This window comes from Xiphophorus hellerii, chromosome 12 (assembly GCF_003331165.1).
Source record: "Xiphophorus hellerii strain 12219 chromosome 12, Xiphophorus_hellerii-4.1, whole genome shotgun sequence".
In the NCBI taxonomy this organism is placed as follows: domain Eukaryota; kingdom Metazoa; phylum Chordata; class Actinopteri; order Cyprinodontiformes; family Poeciliidae; genus Xiphophorus; species Xiphophorus hellerii.
In genome coordinates, this window is record NC_045683.1 from 2,372,236 (window position 1) to 2,394,420 (window position 22,185).

A 22,185-nucleotide genomic window follows, 5' to 3' on the forward strand; every position below is an offset into this window, starting at 1 on the left:
CATCTTAAGTTTAGAATAATTCACTACAACCACAAAAAATGTGAAGAATAGCAAATTATAAGAATTGTTGAATAATTATCTAAACGTTTCATTAGTTTATTGAAAGTGGAAATGAATACAAAAATATCTTTAAAATATAAAATTAATTTTGACCCTAATGTCTGATTGGCTGCTTCCATAGAGACCTTTACATCTGATTGGCTGCTTTTATAGAGACCCTGATGTCTGATTGGTTGCTTCAAACAACAAGTCAGGACAACTTCTTCCAAGTTAGCAATGACAGGGAAGTTGATATTTTCACTGGAAGTGTGAAAATAATTTCAATAAATTATTTTTCGGATGAGCAATTCCAGCGTCTGTATCTGTAGTTTGGTCTGAAGTTGCTAATAAGTTCGCCAGAGAGAGTTAGTTGGCATTCGCTAGTGGGTGGAGCTAACGTTGATCCTGTGACCTGTGGCAGCTTCCTCCATGTTGTTAAAGGTAAATTGTGAAATGGAGGCTGGAGTTGCTCACCTGGAGTTTGTAGCAATTAAATTACAACAATGTATGGAAGTTATTTCCACACTTCCAGTGAAAATATAAACCTCAGAGTCTTAGCAAACTCGGAGAAATTGTCTCGATTTACTGTTTGAAGCAGCCAATCAGACGTCGGCCCTAAGCCCGCCCACTGAGTTTGATGGGTGAAGTTGACAGTTTAATTTAATTCATGATGCATATGATTATATATTTATTAAATTATCTCTACTTTTTTTTTTTAAAACGACATCTAAATAATTCAGAGGTTATTTATTTATTGTCTGATTAATTCCTGAGTGCTGCAGTTTGCGTGAGGAGGAAAACTGTTGCGGTGAACATGAATGAGTCGAAGGAATCACTCTCTGCAGCTCGGATTAACCCCGCTTAAACCTTGAAGTGTGTTTCAAAAAGATGTTTTGTTTCCTGGTATGTTAATCTCTTTTCTTTCAGTAATTCTTCCTCTTAGTGGTTGTGCTTTCTTCTTTTCCCTCTATAATAAGGACGATTATCACGGTTCACTGAAATTTGAATTTTTAACTTCTTTGGAGGATCATTGATCTTGGCAATTTTTGATTTATTTGTTATTAGACCAACTATGAAAATGACTGTAGCGAATGTTATGCTTTCACTTACATTGGAGTCAAGGAAATACAGAAATAGACTCTAGGTGGTGCTAGAGTATCTGCCCTTTGTTCTACGGAGAAAAAAAAGTGCCCTTCTGAGATTTTTAAAGTTTTTTTAAATAATGTGTAGCACAAGTTCTTTTTTGCAATTAAAGGCTGGTTGCGATTTACCGTTTTCATCAATCTATAATATTTTTTTATTTTTGTTAATCCTAATAATTTCATAAAATGTACAAAAGTGCATACTTTGAGATTTTTAATGTTTTTGTTCACTAATGCATATTGGTGTCATCTTTTGCAATCAGCAGATGTTGGAAAGTAGGGGTAGATTAAAAGTTTCATGACAATATTTTTGCCATTTAGGCCTGTCACAATAAAAAATTTGCTGGACGATAAATTGTGGAAGAAGTTATTGCGATAAATGATTGTTATTGTTTTGAGACCATTTTCAAAGTAATATAATGGTAATGGCGTAATAGTGCAAGAACACATTCTCAAAAATTAGCATTAAATTCTAATAAACATTTAACACTGGAACTGGAAAACATCTAAATATCCAAAATAAATGAACAAAACAAACAAAGTTAAGTATGAAGTCTCTGTAAACAAAATTGTCCTTCAAAAAAAGCCAGTTGAAACCAAAACACCAGACTGAACACTTTATCATCCACATTTTGGTAGAAAGAAAAAAATAATAAATCATGAAAATGGAAATTTTTGAACTTGTCTTAATTTTTCATGCTGTTAATTGATTTACTGCTTATGGTGACAGGCCTGTTGCTATTCTGATAACGATGAAACTGACAATAAAAAGTATTTACTGCTACTATTTTAGTAGCAGTAAAACAGTAAAAACTAACAATCCCAACAATGGACAGTCTTGATTAATTGGAATTTATTGTAATAATCATAAATCAACATTCATATTATGATAAATTTATCATGATAAATGATACGATAAATCTAGGCTTCAAATGAATGAAATTGTTGTGTGTTTTGTTTGGACAATCTCTTCCAATGAAAGACGAGGACAAAGGGCTTTTTTTTGTTTGTTTTTTTTGAGTGCGTGTAAATTGGCTGTCATTATCAAATTGTGTTGGAGTCAAAAATCCGTTGCCCTTATTTTCTACTTGAGCACCTGCCCCAAAAATGTGTGTGCACGCCTCTGGTTGGAGTGAAGGTAATTACCCGCTGGAAAGACGACTTAATGCTGGATGAGGCTTGATGGGACGGATTGTTTTGACATTTTCAAGAGAATGGGAGGAGTGGAAGAAAAACCTGTGGTCAAACAGGGAGCTGAAAGGTGCTCAATTATCTACTTCACACAGATTTCAGGCGGAGACCTTAGACTCTCCCAAGTCTGTGGTTTGACTGCGTTTACATTTGTTACAAATTACAAGCATAATTATTTAAGGGAGGTGCTAAAAGAAAACCAAAAAATTACAAACAAAAATCCAAATGACATATCTTTTGGTGCTACAGTAGAAATATTTGCAAGAAATGTAACAATATTTGCGCTTATGTATGACGGTAAATACAGTTTTTGACCGTATTTTTGAACAAATTTCAGTAAACTCAGAGTTACTCACAAAAAATGCAGGAATCTGTTTCTGTGTGAATTTTCACAATCGCAGAATTGTGGAAACTGGAGGGACTGGCTGGGCATCAGAGCCATTTGGTTTTGGGGCGCCACATGGCTCTTTGGCCTTGGTCCTGTTCATCTACTGTCGATTAAAGGCCACAGAAACCTTTAATAAATCCCTCTGGAAGTTCAGGCATGTGCTGCACATGTGTTAACCAGAAAATACCACAAAGTTATGGACGAAACAAACCAGCTAAACATTCCCCCTGTATCTTTTCTAAACAGCAGCTGGCATGCACTGTGTGTCAGTTTATGGAAACATCTCATTTGTCACTATTTCCTCACAAATATGGCTGTGTGTTTCAGGCATGCTGTCTGAAATGTAACTGTTTTTAAACAGGAATCCAGCTTGTTTCCTGCGGGTCAAACAGAATGAGGCCAGTGCAGAGTGAACTTGGTGCTGAAATGATGGTGATAATCCTCCAGGTATGCAGGCATGCACAGACTTTGCTTGTCAAGTTTAGGCATTGCACAGAACGGCTCGGCGTCTGTCAGGCCAAACTCTGTAGTCTGTTTTAGGAGAGCTAACCAGCTGCAGACCCCTGGCTGTTGCTTATTCAGGTAAATTTCTAGAGTCGTCTTTCAAAATTTACAAACCTTCAACCACATGTAACTCATAAAATCTTCTCTTGGTGTGCCAGTTTTTTTCCACATTGTTTACTTTGTGAGGTGTAAATTGCAGCACACCTATGTAGGGCCATAATTACTGCGTGTGATGATTCTTGGTGATTTATGGGGCATAAAGTTGTAACTTGGTGTCCTTAGAGCTCCGTAAACACAAAGTCTGTGTCACTTTCAAAACAAACAGCTTTTGGGAGTTTTCACACCTCATAGTCCGGTAGATTGGATTTGATTGGGCACCAAAGTTGAAACATTTGTTACATTTTCAACTGGTGTGGTTCACTTTCACACTGCACTGTTAAATGAACCAAAATCTTTAAGTAACCTGTTCCCCTCCTCACCTGTGGGGGCGCTGCATCAAGAACAACCGAAGGAAACGACACAAGAACGTCTGAAGACTCTGAGCACAACTTTCTTCTTCACAAAAACAAAAATGGAGTAGAGTCAGATTTTAGTGGTTGTAGGATTTCTCTTTTCAAAACGCAAGCCATTTTTCCCACTAGTACTGGATTCGTGTTTGTTTTGGTTTTATTAACCCAGAATGCCTTGCGTTGTAGTCCTCTTCCTGCTTTTGCAGCGGTCTCTGGTCCTCTTATGGTTCTCATGCATCGAAACCACGCCAGAGTTCATTTCAACCGAGTCAGGACTTCAGAGTTCACTTTTTTGATCCGCATCAGTTTGATTATCTGTTCACAACCAACCGCAGTCCACAAACTTTTTTCTGATATGGGAGACTTTCATGGCGACATGAGAAGCACCAATCAGCTCCCCAAACGCAGGAAGCTGTAACATTGTAACCAATAGGAAAATTCATCTGCAGTAGCAACTGTTTAACCCAAAGAGGGCAGCACTGAGTCGGTAGTCGGCCAGAAATTGCAGAGTTAAAAAACAAAAACGCAAAATTACCAACTTTAAATGCCAATTGAATTTATCTGTTAAAAAAATGATTTGGGTTTTAGTTACTCTTTAAATTAGGACTTTTAGTTAATTGTTTCCTTTTTTATCCATGAAAAGCTCATTAATACGGTCATATTGGAGCTGTGTCATCTGTGCTCTGCACTGTTTACGGCGCAGAAAGCCTCAGAGCCGTGTGGCCCATAGTTACCCGCCTCCTCATGTTACAGCCTCCCTCTGTTGCACGCTGGTATCGTCAGGTTACTGCGTGTTTCTGTGAGGTTCGTGTCAGGAAGCGCTCTGGCGTCCCCCACGTTAATCCCTCGTCCCTCACTGCGTTATCAGTCAGAGTTGGACGCAGACTCAAAGCCTTGAGCTCTTCACACCTGAGGGAGGTGAGTCTGAATTGTTTTAGGCAATTATTTTTTACCAAAGATGTCCTTTAGGTTAATGTTCTAGATGGCCCATCAATGAGACCAATTATACCAATACTCTATTTTTAACTGAATGTTTCATGAATGCATATAAATAATGTTTTTAGCTTAATAACCTGACAGGGTTCTAGTTGGAGTTTAACAAGGTATCAAGTTGCAATAGAAGTGCAGGAAATAATGCAATTGTAAAGGAGTGTTTGAATGCAAGAAGTGGTAGGATATATTTGATTTATTATGCATTCATGATCTACATCTATATAGCATATTAAGGCAGTTAAAGCTGGTATTTTTTTCAGTGTCATTAGCTGCGTTTTCATTACAAATGTGTGCAAAACTTTGTCAATAATCCACTAATGTTGAAAAAACTATTTTGCAATTACGGTATTTCCATTAAATAAGAAGCTTACAACAACCTTCTAGACAGAAAAAAAGAAAAGGTGGAAAAAAGGTCAAATTCTGTCAAAAAACTCAGCAATTCAAGCTGCTTGGTGTTAAAATAGGTGTAGTAATTGTTTTTAGGTGGAGTCTCAAGTATTTGTTGATTTTAGATATTTGTGGTCCCTAAAACTTCCCACTTTTTAAAGTTTTAGGACGTAAAATAATTTCAAAAATTGAACAGAATTCTTTTACTGCTGACTGAATAATAAAAAAAGGGTTTGTTTCTTGATCTTTGTTGAATTGCACCTAAAATGTATCAAACCCTGACTTTAAAACCTGAATGTGTACCGAGCCGTGGTTTTGTCCATCAGTTCTCCCGTAGTCCTGCTTGCCTGCATATGATCAACAAACGTAGACCAGCTGCGCTTTGCCGTCTCTGGCGCTGATTTACTTTAATGTGGGAGCTGCAGAGTGAGGAAGTCATTCTGCTCACATTTGACATCCTAGTGGAAGTAATTAACTGGATATCTGGAACAACAAACTTTGGAAAGGATTGCTGCCATCTGTTAAAGACATCAAACGGGTCACGACAGAACCAACAAGACACGCTCCACTGCAGATCTCTATGCCACAACGTTGGACTTGCAGTGAAATTTAGTGACTTTTTTTTATAATTAAGCATCTGAAGGCCACAGCTGGTTCAGTTATTAGAGGTTTACCAAAAAATTGATTTATATTTACTATTATTTAGAATCAATTTAAAATGTCCCAAAATCGATTTGAAATCAAACCCTCTGGCGGCCATTTTGCAACTACAAGGGCGTTTGACGTCGCCACACACACGGTACTTCCAGAAAACACCAAGACAAAGGGGAAAGTATGAAACCCCTTTCATGTTATTGTTTATATCCTGAAAAGTTGTGAATGCGCCCAACGCTGGAGGGCAAAACGACGATTGTTTTACTTGCCATCGGTAGCCGCGCTGCTGCAGTTCTGTTACAATGAAACCTGGAGATGTAGGTTCAGTGCAGTCCGCCACTGGGACAAATATTGATGGAAAAACATTGAAATCACTCGTATTCTGTTTTTTTTCTTGCTCTTTGTGTAGGCTATGCTACGTTGCCATAGCAACTAACAACAACACTGCTAATGTATCAGGATTCAGCACCAAAAACACAGAACAAAACATTTGGTCCGTTAAGGTTTCATGTTTTTTCCTTGATGTTTATTTTGCGATTATTAATAAGTGACAGATTCGGCTGTAGCTAATCTATGGGGGGGGGGACAAATAAAAATCTGCTTAGGGCCCCAAAAAGGCTTGGACCGGCCCTGTGGAAGCGCTGTCCCTCAGTGAACAGCAGCAGGAAATTATTTCCTCTAGTGGTTAGCAGAGATTTGTTTACCACAGAGATTGACTGGTTAAAGCTGCAGTTCAGCTCAACGTCAGACTAGTTAAAAAATTCTCCTGGTGAATGTGATGATGGGATAAATATGGAGAGATCAAAGTCTGGATTGAAGCTTTTTGTTGGTGGACGACCTTTTTATTTTCTTCCATATCTGTGGTTTCTCTGTTTATGACTTTGAACTGTGGTGGACTCGTAATGGCCCGACATCCTCTCCGGTTTCAGTTTCCACAATGTGAAAGACGGGTCGCCATGGTAACGCTGTCCACAGGTCGGTCCTGCTCTGAAGGATTGATCCTGTAGGTGGTCAATCAGTTTTGTTTTACATCTTTTTATTTTTACTGATAATTATCAACATTTTCCTGTCGGTCACAACTAGGAACGTCACAATAACAGATATTGTTAGATGACAAAATGCCCCAGAAGTTTTTTGCGATAAACTATAATATTGCTGTTTTGAGATCATTTTCAGGCAATCTAATGGTAATAATAGCATAATAACACAAAAACACCCTCAAAGCTCAATAAACTTTAAATTCTAATGAATATTTAACACTTGAAGATGTTTTTAAATATTCTAAATAAGTGACCAAAACAAACAAAAAAACCAACAAATAATAAAATGAATTATAAAGTCTCTGTAAACAAAATTCTTCTTAAAAAAAGGGCTGGTTGAGAGCAAAACACCAGACTGAACTTGAAAATGGTCTTAAAACATCACAATAATTTCTGGGACAATTTATTGTCCAGAAAAATGTTTTATTACGACATCGGTGATATCAAACAGTTTTCATGTGGATAAACAGCCAAAATGCATAAAAATGTTTTAGTTTCTCCAGATATTTGAGTCTCTGTCGCTAACAACTTCCATACCAACACCAATTTGTTTGTAAAATAATTTAAATTCTTCTTCTTCCAACCAGAGGATTACCAGTCTGATGACGTGTAAAACATCTAAATCTGGTTTCTCTGCTCACTGTAGATGTCTGACGTTTATCTGTCGCCTCGTTGTTGGTGCAACCTCCCTGTCCTGTCTCGGTTTTTTGCATATTCAGTGACATCTGCCAGCAAAGCTTTCGCCGATTGTTCCCGTCCCTCTGGTGGAGCTGAAATAATGGCCCGGCTCGGGTCGCCACTCAAGTCAATATTTGTTCATGGAGGACGGCTGCTGTGCAGGAGGCGTCTCTGTTTTAGTGACGCTTAGTGATGTTCGCTTTAAGAAAACACTGAAAACACCTCAGAAAGCAGAGCTACGCTTAGACGTGACGGCTAAAGGCTTCTTTTATCTTCCAGTTTATCTTATTATTATATTGCTTTTTCCTACTCAAAATTACATTTTGGTTTTAGATTAATGGAGACTGTAGAGAATAATTGGTAATAAACTTGTGTTTTGCCATGTAAATAGAAGTTCTAATTTATATTTGCATTCTTTCAGATGATATTTATCTGATTTTATAAAAAATTGTGAAACATTTTAGCGTGACAAAAAGCAGAATAAAAATCTACAAGGGAGGCAAATACTTTATAATTGTAACAGGCTAATTGTTTTACTTTTAGAGGCGTCAAGATGCTGTTAATTTCTTATTAAAGCCATAAAATGAAATATTTGCTGCATTAACTTATGAAACAATTGAAAGACGTTACCAACTGCTTAAGTTTACCCACAGATTTCTCCATCAGCTTTGGCTCCTTTGCGGTTTTAACTCCTTCAATCCTCCGTTGCAGTGAAGCAAAACAAGTTCAGATCTTTATCTGACTAAACTCTCCGAATGCAAAAACAGCAGCGATGAATCATTCTGACAAAACTGCAAAAATAGTTTTTCTTTTCTTCCCCACGCCGAGTCACTTTTATAAAAAAAAGATGATGCAGAAAAGTTCCCAGAATGCCGCGGGAGCTAATCTGTTGTTTTGGTGGAAGTGGAGGTTCTGGCAGCCATAATGCCACAGTGTTTCCACTGGAATGCTGCAGCCATTGTGGAGCGGGATGACTCCCACCAGCGAGGCTCCCCCCCTGGCTGCACAGTACAATGTGCTGCATTATAGCTTTGAAGGCGTGCTACTGTTTCCGTAGCCTTCGACCTGCGGCCGCGAGCCGAGGCCAACGTAATGAAAAGGATGACACGGAAATCGTTGGTTAGTCCCAGGGTCATTACTGCTTCCTCCGCTCAGCGGTGGCTGGGAATTTAAAATTCACTTAGGCAAATTTTATTTCCTGGATTTAAAAAGAAATCTGCATTAGACTGAAATCTAATGGGGCAGCAAGTAACGATTAATAAAATGATAGATTACCATTAATCAGATAAAACATCTGGCACATTTAATTGCTTAAACTTACTTTATTCAATATTAAAAATACTTAGAAGTTGAAATCTTTTATTTGCGTTTTTCAACAAGAAATATTTTATTGGCTAAAATTCAATAACATACCATTCCTTTAGTGTTTGTTTGGTTATTTGAAAATCTCTTCCCTTTCTGCTTGACTTAGCATCAGTACAGTGTAGAGCTGATCTGTTGGTTATTTCTGGATTGACCAGTTAATAGATATATAGCAAAAGGTGCTAAATATGAGACTTTTCTATTTTACAGAATTTTAGGCTAAAGCTAAATGGCCACTTCCTATGCTGGGTCGACTGTATTTACAGATAATGAAAGTTTTTTTTTTTCATCTTAAATATAAAATGTAAAACATTTTAGTGCAGTTTTGGTTTAATTGCTGCTCTTTGTTCTTTCAGCAAATGGCCTTTGAGTCCTTACACTCCAGTTAGCGATTAATCGATTACTAAATTAGCTGAGGATTATTTCAATGATGATTTAATCACAAATAATCTGAATAATCGTTCAGCCCTAAAAGAAATCTGCATTAGACTTGTTTTTGTTAACAGTTTAAGGCTAATGAGGATGCAACTAAAGATTATTTTAGTAAATGATTGTTCTATAGATTATTCGATTAATCGGATAAAAGAATTTGTAGCAAAGGATGCATCTGCAGCTATAAAATGCTATCATCAACATTTGAGAAGCTCAGGCCTTTCTGCTTCACTTCATATATTTTGGATTAACCAATTTAATAATTGAATATAAAGGGAGATTTTTTGTTTTGTTTAACGATTAATCGATTACTAAGTTGATGATTATTTACATTTTCGATTAATCACAATTAATTTGATTAATCGTTTCAGCCCTAACGGCTAAAAAAGTTGTAGGTGACAGAAAAAGAAGCAGAATTATAAGGGAAAGGTTATTTTTGGAGGTTTGTGCCTCTTTCCTCCCCTGCACACTTTTTATCTCCCATCTCTGACTGGAACAAATCATTTAGCTAATGGGATTAGCCCTCCCTCCCTTCCTTCCTCGCTTGTCTTCTTTCTTTTCTGAAGATCATTCTTGAGTTCCTCTTTTCTTTTTTCTCTCCTGGATAAAAACCAAGTGGTTTGGTTCAATGAAAGGAGCTAGAGAGGGAAAAACTGAATTAATGGGGAGTAAATTGAGGATTGGAGAGAGTTTCATTCACCCCATTTGGCCTTTCATGTGAACTCGTTTCAAAATCAGTTTTCTGCTTTTCTAAAAGCTAAACAAACTGCTAATCTCTGTAACTTTGCTGAATCGTTATCACAGAGAAACCAGGAAGAAATGACGCAGTTCTGCAGATTACTGATAACAAGCTCTTTCTTTCTCTTTTCTTTTGCTCTTTCTTCCCTTTTTTGCTATTTTCTAGCTTTCTATTTTTTTTTACCGTTTTGCTTTTTTTTGCTCCTCTGCTCTACCTTTCTCTTGCTCTTTTTAGGTTTCCATCTTTTACTCACTTCCTTCCTTTCCTCTTTCTTTCCTTGCTCTCATTCTTCCCATTTCTCTTTTGCTCTTTAATTTTGCTCACTTTCTTTCTTTCACTTTGCTCTCAATCTTTCTTTTGCTGTTTTGTCTTTCTGTTGCTCTCTGTTTGCTGAGCTGTTAGTTTGCTCTTTCTGCTCTTCCTTTCTTTTGCTCTTTTTCTTGTTTTTTCCGTCTTTTTGGAAGGACATTAACTGGAAGATGAATCTATTTTCTCTTTTTTCCCTAAAAGCTAAACAAACGTCCTAAACTGTTGTATTCTGGTTTCCTCGCTGAGGAACCAGAAAGGTGACGCCGTTCTCCAGATTACCGGGCCTGATGTTCGATCGGCGTCACTGAAGCCTGTGAATCGGGCCGAATCGATGATGTCACCAGTTATAGGCGGGAGGGTCGTGACCTCTGCATGATAAACAATGAGGCCAGCTGAGGCAGAGCCGGGGTCAGCGAGGGGTGAGCTGCTTGGCAGATGGACACAAATTTATTTTGAATGACATAAAAATCGTCTTTTAATACGGAGAAGTTGTTTCTTATTTTATAAAAAAATGGGAACGTTTGAGGTGGAAAAGTTAATTTCTGAATAATTACAGAGCAACCAGCTCGCAAAATAAACTAATTCTCCATGTCGGGATTATGAGAACGAGAAAAGATTTTAGAAGATATCAAGATTTAAACTTTGAAGTTTTCCTAAAGGTTTTACTGCTTGACAGTTTTTATGCTCAGTATATTCCAAGTTGTCATTTTGCCAAAAACCAGCTTTGTGTTTTTACAAATAAAGGTTTTAAAAATATGAAACTGGGTTTAAATTTTCATTTTAGTTTGATGTACAATTCCAATTCATAATTAGAATTTTTTTCTTAATTCTGGACAGAAAAATGACAAATGAGAACGGAAAAAGTTGAATTTTCAATTCCATCATATCAAAGATAAAACTGCAGGGATTCCTGTGTTGATTGAATAGATTTTTTTTACATTGTGTTTATATTTGAGATGTTCAGCTTCTCATTTTTCACATTGTAAAAAAAAACTGTTTGACTTTCAGAGTTCAGTGTTGATTTCTGGTTTCATTACTTATATTAATTCAGAAAGTTGCGGAGAAGCTTGGGCATACTTTTGAAAATCAAAACTTTTCTATGAAAAAAGTCTTTCACTCTTTCTTTTGCCTTTTCTTTTTCCCTCTTTGTTTCCACTCTGCTTGGTTCTTATGTTTAACTGGACATCAACTGGAAACGATGAAATGAGAACCTCGAGGTTGAGGCGGCTGCTTTCTGCTTTGCATTTTAATTGCAGCCTCTTGTCCTCCCCTCCTTCCTGGTGGGAGTGCAATCAATGATGAGTTGAGATTTTTATCGAAGCGAAGCCAAGCGGTGTAGTAATTCAGATAACAGCTGCCATGGAAAACGTGTTTCATAATCGTCTTGTCGGCCTCCGAGTGTCGCAGGTGTTTCTGTGTTTGCTGGATATGGACCAAGACAGACAGCGCCCCCTGTCCTCAGATTAAATAAAAATATTTAGGGAGCCCTGATTGATTTATGCTTTTGTTTCCATCCAGGCCTTGATTCACCTTGAATGTTACATTTACTAAGCTGCAGCAGGTTTCTCTGATGGATACAATAACACATTTTGCTGGATGATAAATTGTCCCAGATGTTACCATGATAAATGATAATATTGTTGTTTTTAAGATCATTTTCAAGTAATTTAATGGTAATGGCATAATAATGAAAGAAGACCTTCTCAAAGATCGATAAACTTTAAATTATAATGAACATTTAACACTGAAACTCAGACATTTTAAACATATAAAATAAACAGAACAACAAATAAAATGAATCATTAAGTCACTGTCCTTCAAAAAAAGGTTTAGATTTTGGAAGGGAAGACAATAAATCATACAAATGAACATTTTTTAGCTTATTTGATTGCTTATTACAGCAGGCTTAAACATGACGTTTAATTTGTATTTTTTGTTTAAATATAAAGACGTGATGGGAATAAAGTTTTCTGAGGTCTTGGAGTTCATGAAGACTTTATTTGTTTACCTGCAGGTACAAACATCATGATTGCACTGTTGGGTTACATGCTTGCGTGACGACTTGCTACGAAACAATGTCTTCCGTGCATTTTGGTCATTATGGTTCCCGGAGGGGACTGCGAGTCTTTTCGCATTCATGAAACCTCGCCGCCACCATTCCCACCGCACGTTCGCCTCTCCCTGGCGGTAATCCAACACGACGTGACTCATTACCAGCAGAAATGAACCAGCAGCACCAGAGTTTGGGGGGTGGGCTAAACAGCAACGACAACAAAAGTCTAATCAATGCAGACGAGGTTTGGAGGCTCCCAAAACATTCCTGACATACTTATCTGTTCGGCCGGCAGGAAGTCTGCGTAGACCGCCGATAACATCCTCAAAACGGAGTTTTAACTTCCTTTTTATGTGCTTTCATTTGTTTTTTTCCCCTGCAGCCCAGTTTAATTAGCTTGTCGTTTTTTGTCCTGCCGCTGTCACAGGAAGACGGAGCGTCTCTTAAAGGTCAGCAGAATGGGCTCGCTTGGCACAAAAGCAAACATGGACGCACTTAAGGAGGAGGGATTTCTCCCACAATGCCTGACAAGACAGGAAACTTCACACTGGAGAAACAGGATAATCAATGAAGCAAACACTCATTAGCCTAAACTAGGGCTCAAACAATTAATCGGATTAATCGAGATTAATCAAATTCATCAATGAAAGAAAATTTAACAATGTTACATGTGAGAAACGGAGCAAAAGGTTTGTGCAAAGGTTTTCTAGCCACAGGTTAATTTACTAGTAAATTATTGAATAATCATTAATTTAGTAATCGATTAATCGCTAACTGGAGTATACAGTCAAAAAAAGACCATTTGGTTGTAAAAAAACAATATATTCAAAGCAGTAATTAAGCCAAAACTGTACAAAAAATATATACATTTTGCATTTAAGATATATAAAACAAACAACCAAAAAAAACAAAACAACTTTGTCTGTAAATATGTTTTAGCCAAAACTCAAGTGGTTTAGTTTTAGCTTCTCTTCAGGTTCACTGAAGGAATGCTATGCAATAAAATGTTTATTTCTTATTTAAAAAATACTTTATATGAATTATTGCATCTTTAAATACTTTTGTACTATTTATTTCTTTATCTTTGTATATTATGTATATACACATAACCTGTATCTTAACTCGAGTCGAGCAAATCTCAATCTCGTTGTAATCTGTTGATGACAATGACAAATAAATCTCATCTTATCTTATCTAAATGTATTTATAATCTTGTATAAAAAGCTAAAGTATTTAAATGAGAAATTTGTAGACTGTGTAACTTTTAAAATCCAATTAATTGTCAGAGCAATCGATTAATCGATTGCTAAGATAATCGTTGGTTGCAGCCAATGAGCATCCAAAACCTTCTTTGGAGAAGAATGTAACTATAAACTATGTTGTAGAACCATAAACATGTTGTGGGTGTGAGAGATGTATATTGTGTCATGCGCTGAAGTTTCTTTGAGTCTATAACTTAACGACTAATCAAATTACTAAATTAGTTGACGATTATTTAAATCGATTAATTGCAAATAATCTGGTTTATACTGTTTAGCTTTAATGTAAACTGAAACTTGTTTTTCTGCGCTGCAGCTGTAAATTAAGGAGGATTACTAATAAACACATAATGTGGTTTAGGAACTCATTTCACACTCACCTTCTGTATTGTTGGATATTCTGCTGAATCCACAGTTCTGCTGCAAATCCTTGAAAGAACCAACAGAACCGAGTTTTAGCTGCAGAGTAGTTTCTTTTCAGTATAACAAACAAACTGCTGGGATGCTTTTGAGTTCGGTTTGCATTGTTTCCCCGTGAGAGTGACTCCCCCGCATGAGGTGGAGAGGTTGGTGTTCACCAGCCCGTAGCTCCTGTACGCCTTAGTGACTCCACTCCAGGGCTAAACAAATAAGTGGCTCCAGCCTGTCCTTGGTCAAGTGTGGGGTCGAACAGACCAGGCTGCAGGGGGGAGGCTGTTTTTTATTTTTTTAAGTGTCTCTTTCTGGGAAATGGAAGAAAGAGGGGGGAACGGAGGAGTAGTTTAATGAAACGCAGTAAAAAGTGGTTGATTCTTACCGAGAACCTTTTCATTTGACCTAGCAGTCTGTCTCCTCTAGGGGGCGATGTTATTTAGCAGAAGAGAGGTTATGACTGTCGGAGAGGAAAACATCTTAAATCTCAGTTCAGGAGAGTCTTATTCAGCAGATTTGATCTTTAAAGTGAGTAAGATTTTCTGTCCTTTGTTCAAAGTTGAGGATTGGAGTCATAATGAGGTAGAACCCTGAAAACATCCAAGAAGGCCCAATTTCAGTCATATTTGATATACACAGCATTTTAAAAAACGACTGAAAGTAACACAGTTGCTTGATTGTGCTATAAAATATCACTTTGTGCCTGGAAAACACAAAATACTGCCTCTTTAAAGGAAGCTGTTGAGCTTTGCTTTAGTTGCAGGCTAAAGCAAAGCCTGCTTTAGCCTGGCTTTGCTAAAGCAAATCACTTTAAAAATAAAGTGATTTGTAAGTATTTTGTGATTTTGTTGCTGTTGTTTTGTTCCTGCTCATAAATCTTGAACCAAATTCTTTCTAGTGATGTGAATCCTCTGGGGAGCAGCTCTCAGGATAAAACACAGAACCAGATAAAGAACATTCTTTAAACAGCGGGCTGCTCTCCTACCCGCCATGGAAAACGCTGTAAATGTCAGCCGCTTTAACGTGTTGGTAAACAGTTACGGTTGCAATCTGCTGTTAGCTGTTAGCTTGTGGTGCTTATCAGAAAATCAGAAATTATTAGCAGCTTCTGTACAAAAATTATATATATGCTGTTACATTTTTACATTGATTGTGCTGCAGGGGATTGTAAAAGTTTCTGAAGCCTCCTGGATCAAAAGTTTTCATGTCACCAAGAAGTTTGAACAAATCTGTTGAATTGAGTAAAACCAACCTGCAGAGCCCACAAAGACCCAGAAACATATTTATTCTAGGGGTGGGAATCTTTTACCATCTCACAACGCGATTGAAAATCAGTTAGTCAAAACTATTATCTGTTGTGATTTTTGCTTTAATATATGTGCAAAGGATCCCAATTATCTGCTGCAGTCTGCTTTGAAGGTGGAGCGTCAAACAAAGTGTCGCTTTTATTAGATTTTAAACGTTAATCCATGCTTGTATGGAATTACTCCCTCTGTGCATCCTCCATTTTGTTTTTACAAAATTCCTCCGTGGATGAGGACATTGGATGTTTTAGGCATCTGACAACCTTTTTGTAGTCATTCAGTGAAGAATCGTTCAAAATGTTCATAATTCTTTGAAGCGCTGGGTAAACTCTGTCGCCGGTGTAAACAAATACCGGGCAGTGGAAGCGGACCAGTTGAAGCAAAATATCTAGTGTGTCTGAATCCAGGGCCATCGTCCTTTGAAGGACCCGGTCTGCGTAGGACGGGTCCAAGTGGACCGGGTCCTTCACAAGCCGCGAATATCGACGACCGGAAGAGAGAAGCTGTGAATTCAGACTGGCCTAGCCTTCAGCTAGCCGTCCAGCCTTCAGCTAGCCGTCCAGCCCTCAGCTAGCCGTCCAGCCTTCAGCTAGCCGTCCAGCCCTCAGCTAGCCGTCCAGCCTTCAGCTAGCCGTCCAGCCTTCAGCTAGCCGTCCAGCCCTCAGCTAGCCGTCCAGCCTTCAGCTAGCCGTCCAGCCCTCAGCTAGCCGTCCAGCCCTCAGCTGGCCGTCCAGCCTTCAGCTAGCAGTCTAGCCTCCACTCCGGCGTAAATTCAGAACGTCATTTAGAGGTAATACAGAAAATAATGTTCCAAGAACTGAACCTTGTGGAACCCCATTTTAAATAAACCACCCGTCGGAATCGTCTGGGTTCTTTCTGCATGATTATTTACAAAACATTTGAGAAGTGGAGCTTGACAATATGGCTGAAAAACTTACGATATAAACATTTTGTATCCGTTATCAGTAATTATTGATTAGTTCTTTCTTCCAAACTGGTGGTGTAATCCTTCCTGTTTTATCCTTTATGCCATTGTTTTATCTTTAAGCAGCTATAAGGCACATTAGTAAAGCCTTAAATTGCTGCTAGAGTGGGTTGCTAGGTAACCTAAGAGTGGGTTGCTAGGTAACCAAAGAGCGAGTGAATGAATTGATTCCACCAACGTAGCTTAGCTAGATGTGAGAGGTTCAGCGGCTAAAGTCGTTCCTCTGCCTACATCTCCCAGAATGCTGTGCGGTTCTGGATCAGAGTTGAGTGAATATTCCACATATTGAATATTGTCAAACGTATTATCCATTGATATTGATCAGGTGTCTACCGTGATGCATATTATTGATTTATTGTCCAGCTCTGTCATAAACGGCAACAAAACGTTACAGAAAACCAGAAACATGGAGGAAAACAAAACTGCTTTTCCACTTTACGAACCACATTTTAAACTGGTTTTTACATGTTTTCAAAGCTGCTGCCTGATTTATGGTGCCGACTCCAGATTCAGCTGAATTTGGGTTTGTCTGTCTCACAGATGGTTTGGACTGCAGCAATGGTCCAAATCCTTTTATTTAAGACATTAAAGGACTTGAAAATAAAAAAGGATAAATAATAAGAGCTGAAAACATAATTGGAGAGATTTTGTATGATCCTCATAATTTCTATGCACTTTAACATGATCCGTCTGTTGCTGGAGTTTTGTGGCTGCAGCAGAGAAAGAATAGCAGGAAGTTTAATAACTTGATCAGTGAGTTTCAGCTGAAGGTTGACTCATCATCTGACTGCTTGTGCTTTTCAGAGATCAAGTGTTTTCATTTGAGGTTTGAAACACAGTGAAACACTTCTTTTAATTTAAAAACATTCTGCAGACAGTTTATGACTGATTTCAGAAAAGACTGCAGTGAAATGTGTTTGTGCAGCGAGTCGAGTCGAAACAGAGAAGTAACTCAGAACAGTGCTGAGCGGGTAAATGTCTGAAACTGTGAGCTGGCAGGTCCCATGTCAAATTTATGTATGAAGCAGATTTAAAAACAACTGAAGATGAAACAATAACAACCAGACAAGAATAAAAACATAAAGCACATCTTAACATTCTGTTAAAACTGGCAAGTTAAAATAAAACCTCAAAAATGTGGTGGCAGCATCATGCTGTGTGGGCGGCATTCCTTAGCAGGGCTGGAGCGAAATGCAATCCGGCATTAAAACCCGCAAAAGCTGCATTTTACAGTGGACTCCCACCTGTTACCAGATCAGTATTTTCATAATTTCCTGTGGAACGTGTCTCCAAGTTATTCTCTGAAAACTCGTAAATTCTTTCTTCTAATTTTTTTTGTTTCATAACTAAAGTATCTGAAAGAAAATGCAGTTTGGGAAACGGCAACATCTCCACTTAATGCTACTTTCTATGCTACTGGCAGCCAATCAAGAAGCGCCATTCAGTTTCCTTGATGCTGATTGGCTGAAATAAGGAAAACTGTAGATGTTAGCTTCAGGTTTAGATCAAAACATGTTATAATGGACCAATCAAAACCTAACGTAGAATCTGCTTGTGGCAACATTTGGGAAACATTTGAGAATTGATTGCACTAGATGCTGTCAAGTCTAAACTTATCAGGTATTTTATAAGAAACAATGTGAGGAAAGTGTATTCTGGTAGAGACGTACATGAGAACATTTACAAGTAACTTTTCAGCAGGAAATACAATTTTTTAAATAAATTATAACAGCAGATTATTTCACTTGCAAGTGAAATAATATAATATATATAACAATCTGCCATCAGTACTTTTTGTGTCAATAATTATTGACTTAAAGCAAGCTTATATATTTTGCTGAATAGTTTTGTAAGGTGTACTAAGACATTTGCACAAGAAACTAGACAAAATGCTTGGTAACATTTTGTGTTTTTGCCATTTTGAGTTCTATGTCTCTTAAATTGAAACGCTTCCTGTTGGTGTTTTATGTTTCTAAACTTTGTCTCTGAATAACTCTTCAGTTTTTACCGCTGACTTCCTTTCTTTCCTTGGGTAGATGCCTCCTTCCTGAAGGTCGACTTGTAAATTAGAAATATAAGAAGCAAATATTTTGGTGATTTTTAGATAAAACAGAATAAAGCAGAACCTCAGACAGGACATGATGCTGTAGGTCAGAGGAAAACGACGATGAGGGGCTTGACCTCTTGACCTGTCCTCTGCTGTCTCTATAAAACGGCATCAAACACCATGTCTAATCTTGTCCAGATGTTTAATATCCTCTGTTTTACTCTGTAGCGTGCATTTAATCAAAGTTTCAGGCTCGTTTTATACGTCTAAACTTTTTCTAAATGCGGTAGTTTTCTACATCCTGCTGTCACCCGCTCTCCCCAATCTGCTTTTTATGCAACATTTAAGCTGAAACAGTTTTAACTGTAGGCTTTTTTCCTCCATTAAAGCGGCAGCCTCAGACTTTATTGGGGGAAAACCAGTCCTGCTGAATATTCAGCGCTGTGTTTGCTACATTTGCAGCCCTTTGGTTGCTTCGTTTGCAGTTTACTGAGCGTCACAAACCAGAGCTCTGTCTTTCCCTCAGTGGAAAGTCTGAAATGGTGCGAATGGTTTCAGTTCTGCTCAATTTGTGACTTAAATATAGATTCACTAGATGATAATAAATGATTATCTAATAGCTGTCTTTGCTTGTTTAGTGACATAGACCCAATATTTTTATTCTTGTATTTGATTTGTGCCCGTTTTTCTTCTCGGTCACCTGAAGTTGGGCGTCTTACTGAAATCCAGACAGACCTGAGCAACAGGCCACCTGTCTTATTGCTGCGCGCTGAAATTCATGTTCTGGTTTAATTTTTGTTCAACAGCTTCAGGCGAACCAAACAAGTTGTTCAGGTTTGCTTCAGCTGGTGTCTCTGCATCACCCAATTTCTACACAACGTTTTCACACCTGACACCTTCGGTCCGCCTTAAATAATAATAGTAATATGTTTTATATATGAAGCGCTTTTCGCTGCATAGTAACAAAGATTAAAAACAAGATGAACAGCAACACCAGTAACAAAGAAATATGAAAATATTAAATAAATGGAACAGATTTAGTTTCTCCCATTGGTTCGGATCTTCAGTACTTATTACATTTTCAGCTGATACTGTTCACTTTCACTCTGCATCGAGTCAAATGAACCAAACCAGCGACCTGTTCCCCTCCTCGCCTGTGGGGGCGCTGCACCAAGAACAATGGAAAGAAACAACATGAAAACAGAAGACGCTGAGTGCAGCTTCTTTCCTAAGGAAATGTAAACAAAAATGGATTTTAATGGTTGTAGGATTTCTCTTTTGTCTTTGTTAAAAGACCACGAGTCATTTTTCCCACTAGCGCTAGGCTAGCTTGTTTGTTTTGGTTGTATTTACCCAGAATGCCCTGTGCTGTAGTCCACTTCCTGCTTTTGGAGCAATCCGGTCTGCTTGATGTTCACATGCATTTGAACTGAACCAGAGTTCACTTCAACCAAACTTAGGTTTGTAGAGTTTGCTGTTTTTGTCCACATCAGAGTTTTATTCATAAACAAACGCCACTTTCTAGACAAACAGAGTTCGATTAAAGCGGACTGAGCAGAGCTGGTGTGATTGAACCCTAACTGTACCTCTTTGGTTGCTTTTTACTTTTCAAAACGGTGGCAAACAATTTCTGCTTCAAGCTTTTATCCTTTAAGACCTAATGGATTATTTCTCTCACCAAGTTGAACACAAACCCAGAAGGAACTTTTCATGTTATTTATTCCCAAACAAACAGCATTTTTCTTTGCCGTCTTCTTCTGCACGTCTCTGGCTGCGTCTCGCGTGGTTGTGGAGGAATTTAGGCCCCCTGTGCTTCATGTTGTTGCTTCATTCGCTGAGGCTTGTGGGTTTCTGTTTCTAGCTCCGTCAGGGTCCCACCACAGCGTTTCCAGTGAAACGAGTTCTGAAAGAGAGAGGAATTAAAGTTTCCCAACGCTGATGCACAACAATCTGTGTGCCATTCCTTCTTTCTATTTTCAACTGGCAAACAAAACTAACAAAAACGTAAATATCTTGTTTTTCACATTTTCAATTTTAGTAGTGGATAAAAAATCGGGCCGCAGGATCAATTTGGATTTTAATACTTCATTGCTTGTGGTTACGTAACCCATAAATTGTTCTGCATACAAATGAAATGCAAGATTGCAAAATCTTATGGCATTAATTTCCAAGAATGGTAGGCTAAATATCTGCTGCAGTGTGCAGGAAATGTTCAATAAATAGAAACAGAAATAGACTTTACTGTCCCGCAGTGGAGAAAGTCAGGTGTGACAGCAGATCAGTGACCTGGAGGGATATAGGCTCACACAAAGATAAAAGTATTAAAATATAAATAGGAAAACTGAGAATAACATAGTTTACAGTCAGAACAACAACCTAAAATACTGGGCAGTTATCACAAATATTCTGATGCAAAGGAATGTGATAACATTGTAAAAAAATTTAATGGTTTATAATTAAAAAGATTATATATTACAAAAATATTTGTATAAAAATTTGTAAAAAATTATAATTTTTAAATAAAAACGGTATAAAATATTTTCTTTTAAAACTTTTATTACAAAAATTATATATTTTTGTTTTTTGAATGCACAAAACACACAGTGCAGACTGTTTTGCAATATAGCCTGCACAAGACATTATGCATTAAAACGTGCTACTTACAGTATGGAAATGAAACTGCAAACAGAGATTTGCAAATACCAGCAAGGATGTAAACACCGAGTTTGTTGGGAAATAGTGATGCTGATGGTCTGAGGACGGATCTATAATAAGGCCTCTTTCTGCACTTAGTGCAATAAAAACAAAACAATAAATACAATGTACAAAATAAACAACAATATTATGAAAAGTTTGTGTTTTTAGTTTTCATCTTTATTATATTTTTCTTGGTAATCTGTTTTCTCTTTTTAGAGTTAAGTAAATTTGTCATGTAACCAATAATCTCAGATTATTTGCCGGCATCAGTCGTTTGTTTTCAGATAATTTGCTGAATATTCAGCAGCAGCACCGATTCTTCCCCTCCCTCTGAATCCAATCAGTGATTGCAGTGGAAAATCCTCCCGTTACTTTCTGCTCATTAACAGCATGGGAGAGGCGATTCGCCCGGCTCGGTCCGACCCAAACGCTGAAAGCGCTCGCTGCTTCCTCTTATAGGACGCAGATCGTTTGGCTGTCATCTGAGGAAGTTTTCTAATCTTAGCTGTGAAACCAATCTGTCCTCCTCAGAGGACTGTGGGACGAGCAGCAGCCTGCAGCTCGTTTCTACCTGCGTTAGAATGAGAGCTAAAGGTAAGAGCAGCCAGCAGGGTTTGGGTTAAAAAACTAAAGGTGTTTGTGACTTTTCCTGCTTCCTGATCACTGAAGATCTTTAAACTGCAGCGTTGCTTGGCTTAATAAACTGCAGCAACACAGCTGACCTACTGGATTCACTTTTTATGGCTGCGGCGATATTTGCTGTTTTTATTCTGGTTTTCAGACACATTTCTGGTTTTTCTCATTATTTGTGATAAAAGCAGAAGCCTCTTTTTTGCAGATAATCCATTCGAATACGTCATTGATTGATTTGTTTTTAGTATGCAAACATTGAACATTTGCACATTATCAGTTGGATTAATTATATGTTTTCCATTTAAGCTTCTGACAACATTTAAGATTATAAAACCTAGATTGTCTGTATGTAAATTTCCAGCATTTGCAGGTTATCCATTGTAAAACATGGATCTATTTTATTTTTTGTATGCAAACTTCTATCAACAT

General features: G+C 37.7%; 1 protein-coding gene and 1 long non-coding RNA gene across 3 annotated transcripts in view; one reads left to right on the plus strand and one right to left on the minus strand.

Moving 5' to 3' along the window:
• The window catches only part of kank1a (KN motif and ankyrin repeat domains 1a), a 51,571-nt gene that overhangs the window by 5,287 nt on the left and 24,099 nt on the right, over window positions 1–22,185 (plus strand). The gene's annotated exons all lie outside the window — the stretch shown is intronic.
• Window positions 12,346–14,332, minus strand: LOC116729416 (uncharacterized). Of its 2 annotated transcripts, XR_004341149.1 has the most exons (3): window positions 14,060–14,332; window positions 12,697–12,887; window positions 12,346–12,622 (listed from the first exon to the last, which is right to left on the minus strand). It is a non-coding gene; the product is annotated as an uncharacterized LOC116729416 (long non-coding RNA). The 2 variants fall into 2 exon arrangements; XR_004341148.1 differs by lacking the exon at window positions 14,060–14,332 and having other exon boundaries at window positions 12,697–12,950.